This window comes from Myotis lucifugus, unplaced genomic scaffold, assembly GCF_000147115.1.
Source record: "Myotis lucifugus unplaced genomic scaffold, Myoluc2.0 scaffold_649, whole genome shotgun sequence".
Lineage (NCBI taxonomy): Eukaryota > Metazoa > Chordata > Mammalia > Chiroptera > Vespertilionidae > Myotis > Myotis lucifugus.
In genome coordinates this window covers 331,456-337,357 of record NW_005871697.1, presented here as the reverse complement: position 1 = coordinate 337,357, position 5,902 = coordinate 331,456, and the positions used below count along the sequence as shown (strand labels likewise).

Below are 5,902 nucleotides of genomic sequence, written 5' to 3'. Positions count from 1 at the left end.
GTCCACCCAGTTGGGGGTGTCAGCCACCCACCCCCCCAAACCCGACCAAGACACTGCTGCGTTAGAGGTGCCACACAGACCCTCCGTCCATGCCCCCCACCCCCCACCCCAGCCGTGCTCTGGTGTCTGACCGCGGTCAGAGAGCTTGCGTGTGTCTGTCTCGTCATGAAGGTCCGTGGAGAGGTGCTTTGGGGACCTCAGACAGAAACCTCACCGTGGGTTTGCACTCTGGCTAATCTGGGTCTGACAGGTGCCATCTGGAACATCCTTCCGGCCCCTGGTGGTCAGCTGGTCCAGAGCCACGGCTGTCACGGGAAGAACACAGATGAGCCCCAGTGAGCAGCCTCCACAGAGGTGCCAGGCAGGCCCCCTAGAGGCCACACGAGGCCTCGCTCTGCTGGGCACAGGGGGCCCGGAAACCCACCCGGGGCTCCTGAGACCTTGGGGAGACTTGGGTCAGGAACCCAGTGAGGCCAGACAGGTGTCCCTGCTACGGACCCTCTGTTGTCCTCCCAGCCCAGGTGGTGCCCGAGGGTGTCTGTTGATGTATTGTTCCCTGGAAACCCCACCCAGCGTGGACCAGGGGTCTCGACGGATGGGGGGTGGTCCCTGAAAACTCCCTTTGTCTCTCACTGTGGACGACACTTGGTACATGGAGGGCAGGGTGGGCCCGGACACACAGCTACCGGGTTAAGGGGACCGGATTCTGGGTGGGTGGAGCAGGTTGGAATTTCCAGGTTGGCTTCCATAGCGACCCTCAAGTGGCGCCCTCTGGTGGCGGGGGTGGTCAGTTCCAGCTCATTGGGAGAAATGATGGGTTCCATCGGCCTCGCTGATGTGGGGCTCCTGTTTCTGGTTTGAGTCTCTTGCACCCGTGTTGGAACTCTAGACTGGCGGGTTGTTACTCTGACGCTGGGAGTCCCTGTGGCAGAGTCTTAGGGAGAAAAAAGAGGCCACTGTACTTCACAAACCTAGGGAGGGTGTCCGAGCCCGATCGTGCTGACTGTGGAAGAAGGTTCTCTGGGAGCCAGCTGGGGGCAGGGAGATGGTTTTCCGAGGAGCCAGGGTCATTGGGGCATTCTTAAGGGGGGCGGGGGTGGCCTTTTTCTGCCAAGGGCCATTTGGATATTTACATCATCTGTGGGCCACGCAACATTACCAGCTTAAACATGATGTTGCAGTGAAAAAGTTCCCAGATGTAGTCCCGCCTGAGGTTGCCTTGGCAGGGCCAGACCAGATGACATGGCCCGTGGGCCGGAGTTTCCCCGCCCCTGCTTTAGAGACCAGAGGAAGTCGGAGACTTTTGACCTTTCCGTATAGAAATCCAGCTCAGTGTCAGAGGCAGCCCAATGGCGGGGGTGGGGGTGGTGGGGGGAGGCTGGGAGCATCCAGGGGAGTGGACAGTAGGTGGGGGCCTGGGGGACGAGAGCAGGGGTGGCCCCGTCACTGACGGGGCTACAAGTGACTTCGAATCCCCCCAGGAAGGGCCATTGCTCCCCTGGCTGTTACAGCGATTTTTACAAACACACCTTCACCCACATCGCCTCCCCATCCGCCCCACGAGGACTGCAGGGCTGGCTTCTGTCTCCCCATTTCCCCAGGTGAGAAAACCGAGGCCCGGTGTTTCAGATTCTCAGCTACGAAGGCAGACCCGAGAGTCAGATGCCCTGCCCCTCAGCCCAGGGCACTTGGACATTCCCTGCCCCGTGGGGCTCACCCACCCTGGGCTGTCCTCACAGGCGGACAGACATGCGGTCAGGGGGCCAAGGAGGGTTTCTGAGCAAAGGACAGGGTGTTGGGAGAAGGGGGGAGGGGAGCGATGTCATTTCTTCCCCTCGAGCGGGTGGCCAGGGAGGAAGGGACGACGTGGCTGCTGTCTTTTGGTGACAAGAGCAGCTCTGGGGCAGTGGGTGTGAGAGCGGAGTCTGCTTGGCTGAAACGAAGGGTCAGGGAAGCCGCGTGTCCGAACAGGGTGCCCGGAGGGAGAGCGCCTGCAGCTTTTCCGCCGCCTCCGCCTGTGGCCCCTCTGCCTCCAGACGTGTCCCCCAGACGAATGGGTGATGCGGTGCTAGCTTAACCAACGCCAAACCAACGCCACGGTGCTGCCTCGCGGCGGAAGCTGGCTCCCCAGCCTGGGGTGGGGCAGCAGAGGCACCCGGAGGCCCTTGGAAGTTCTCGGGGAGGCGTGGGGAGACCTAGGTTCATCCTCCACCCCCGCGTAATGTGCTTTCTCATAAGTAAGGCTCGACTTCTTCTTCACGCCCCCCCCCTTTTTTTTATAGCAGAGGTTACCCGGGATAAGGGTGCTCCTGTGTATTGTACATGACACTTGATACTTTACAAGACGTTTAGAGAATTATTTTCCACGAAATGTACAATATCTGTTTAAGAGCATCGTGGTAACATCTCCTCACAACGTCCAGTTATGTGGCATCCACCTGTCAGCTGGCCTTCGTTCCAGATGCCAAGGAGACCGAGGAGACGGGAGTGGCCCACTCGTGCCAAATATCCTGCTGGATAGACATCCCCAAAGCTGCCTTAATTCTCAGAGGGGGTTCCTGCCCGGGTGGGAGGATCCGTTTTGCAGCCCCGGTAACGCGAGGCTGAAGCATTCTTACCAAAGAAGTCATTTCTTAGCCAAGAGGCCCCCCGAGCTCATTTCATTTGTTTATTTCCTTTGAAAGCCTGGGATGGAGAAGAACAGAGAGGGAGTGTGGGGCGGCGGAAACGGCACAGCATTTAGAGTTGCAGCTGACCAGCTGGGTTCCTGGGAGAGGGGGTGCATTTTAAGTTCTTTGCCCATAAAAGCAGGTTTGGATCAGATAATCAAAGGTCCCATCCAGTGTAGAAAGTTTCATGCCTCCCTGACAACGTTCTTGTGCTCAGTTTACAACGAAGGAAGCCCGTCGCTTACGATAGAACTTTCCGGATGATCTGGTGACTTAATAACCTGTGGAGCAGAGAAAGGTCAGCTACCTGGCCTCCAGAATTTTGTTTGCTTTTTTTTAGACATTCAGCACTTTCTCCCATATTTCTTCGCCTGATGCCAGAAACACTTGGTATTTGAAAAATAAAATCCAACCCTTTTGTTTTGAGGACTTGGAAGGAAACCCGTGGCCGTGACCTTGTAAGTCCCGGGATCCACAGGTCTGTGGCTACGGCCACAATCGAGACGTGACCAAACTACGGGTGCCCTTGAACGTGCTCTTGGGGTGCCCGCCCTCGCCCCTCTGTTTCTCCACTTCCGTGTAAATAAGGACAGTCTCAGTGGTGCCCTCTCTGTGTCATGGACTGTTCTGACGTCATGCAGATTTCTATGTCTGGTGTGGGTTTATTTCACAAGCTGTTCTCTTCATGGAAAAACAACTGTATAAATAATAAAGGATATTCCTGTGCCATGGATCTGCTAGTAGCGTTCTTTCTGCCATGAGTGTAAAATGCTATGAGTTGCTGAATTTTTCTTTTAAAAAAAGATTTTAAAAATTGATTTTGAGAGGAAGAGAGAGAAAAATTGATGTTTTTAAAAGAAAAATTCAGCCCTAGAAATGGAAAAAGCAAAACTAGATAACTAACCTGGTGTCACTTGGTCTGCACTTTCCATTTAAATATAAATGTGTCCATTTCAGAGCTAGGAGGAGAGATCTAAACCCCTTCAGTCTCTCGCTCCAAGGGCTATAAGAAGTTATTTGGGTGAAAGGTGGGCCACTATGACCAGAGGCTCTTCTGTACCAGTTGGGGGCTGGTCAGAGACAAGCCTCTGCGATTCATAGCAGAGGAGAAGCCCACGTGTTTGCTAATTAAAGGCCAGCTGGGTGTGTTCGCCTCGTCCAAGGTGCTGACTGATGTTCCTCGGGTCTCAGTCCTGGGGATCCTTGGCTGTGAGACTGGGGTGCCCCCAACCTCCCTTTGAACAAGGCTGGGCAACTTGAAGAATTAGAAAGAGAGCAACAAGAAAAGCCCAGAGTGAGCAGGAGGAAGGAAATAAGTGACATAGAGACTAAAAAACAGCAACAAAAAACCAAAAGATCAATGAAGCCAAGAGCTGGTTCTTTGAAAGGATAAACAAGATTGATGAACCTCTAGGCAGACTCACCAAGAAGCAAAGAGAGAGGACCCAAATTAACAAAATCAGAAACAAAAGAGGTGAAGTAACAATAGACCCCACAGAAATACAAAAAATCATAAAAAAAAAATACTATGAGCAACTTTACTCCAAAAAACTGGTCAACCTAGAAGAAATGGACATATTCCTAAAAAATACAACCTTCCAAAACTCAACCAGGAGGAATAAAAAAATCTGAATTAGGCCGATAACTATGGAGGAATTGAAGCAGTAATCAAAACTCTTCCAACGAACAAAAGCCCTGGACCAGACGGCTTCACAGGGGAGTTTTACCAAACATTCAAAGAAGAAATAAAACCTATCCTCCTCAGACTATTCCAAAAAATTTAAGAAGGAGGAGCACTTCCAAGCTCTTTCTACGAAGCCAGCATCACCCTAATCCCAAAATCAGATAAAGACACCACAAAGAAAGAGAATTACAGGCCAATATTTCTCATGAACCTTTGACCTTTGACCCTTGACAACTGACCTTTGACATTTGGCTCTCGTCCTTTTGACCTCTGACCATTGGCTCTTGTCCTCTGACCCTTGACCTTTAAACAATAACCTTTTGCCCACTTGGCCTGATACTTGACCTTTGACCTCTGACCTTTGACCTCTGACACCCGACCCATTTACATAGATTTCTGACACTTTATCTTTGACCCCTGACCTCCAACCCTTGACCTTTGACTCCACACAAACCAAACCGAAAAGCTAGCCCTAACCCTACCCCAAACCACTAAACCCTAAACCTAGCCTGAGCCCTAGCCCAAGCTGGAGCCCTAGACCTAAAAACTAAACCATAACCCTAACCCTAGCCTTTTACTTCTGACCTTAACCATTGACCTCTAAACTCTGACCTTTGACCCATTTCCATCAACCCGTGACCTTTGACCCCAACCTTTTACTTCTGACCCTTTGACATTGAGCCTTTGACCAATGACCGCTGACCTTATACCTTTAATGTTTACACTCACCTTGAAATTTGACCTTTGATTTCTGAACTTTGATCTATGAGCTTTACTCTCTGACCCATGACCCTAACACACAAATCTAACTGAAACACTAGCCCTAGCCCTAACATTAAATATAACCCTAACCCTAGCACTAGCCCTAACCCTACCTTTGTGCCCTCACCCTAGCCCTAACTCTAACCCCAGCCCTAGCCCTAACAGGCAGTCACTGCTATCTGGGCACTTTGCTGGGAGTCTTGGTCTGGGGTTGCAGTCCTGGCTCCACCCCTGAAACAGGTGTGGCTATATGAATGCTGGACACAAGAGGGCAGCAGAGAATCACCTTCGGCGACATGGGTGCCTCTGGCCTTGACTTTAGAGACAAGCCCAGATAAGGATTTTTAACCCATGCCCAGTGTGGGAAGAAAGGATCGCTTCGCACTTAAGGACTCAGGCTCTGGAGCCAGACTGCCCAGGTTCATGTCCCAGCTCTGTCTCCAGGGCCCCAGCTTCACAGGCATGACACCCAGCAGTCACACAGGGACCCTCTCGCTCAGATGGGATCCTCCATTGCTTGTCACCATCTTAATATTTTTTACAATAAGGGTGTTTTTTTCGTGGTTTTATTTTTGCACAACAAATTTTGTAGCTGGTCTTATCTGTCACTAGTTGAATTTTACTTTGGGGCCCTCGGGGTCACTGTTGAAGATTCTTTTGAATTAATAATGAAAATTTATTTATGGAAAGACACCAATCTCAGTTACTAATATTTATTACCAGCATTCAAAGGGATAATTCCCCAGGATTACCCGAAAGGCTGGCCGGTCACGGTCCACCTTTGGGA

General features: G+C 51.5%; 1 pseudogene; it reads right to left on the bottom strand.

Annotated features, from left to right (window-relative positions):
• Window positions 1–2,649: 2,649 nt before the first annotated feature.
• Window positions 2,650–5,902, bottom strand: part of LOC102418115 — a 26,230-nt pseudogene continuing 22,977 nt past the window's right edge.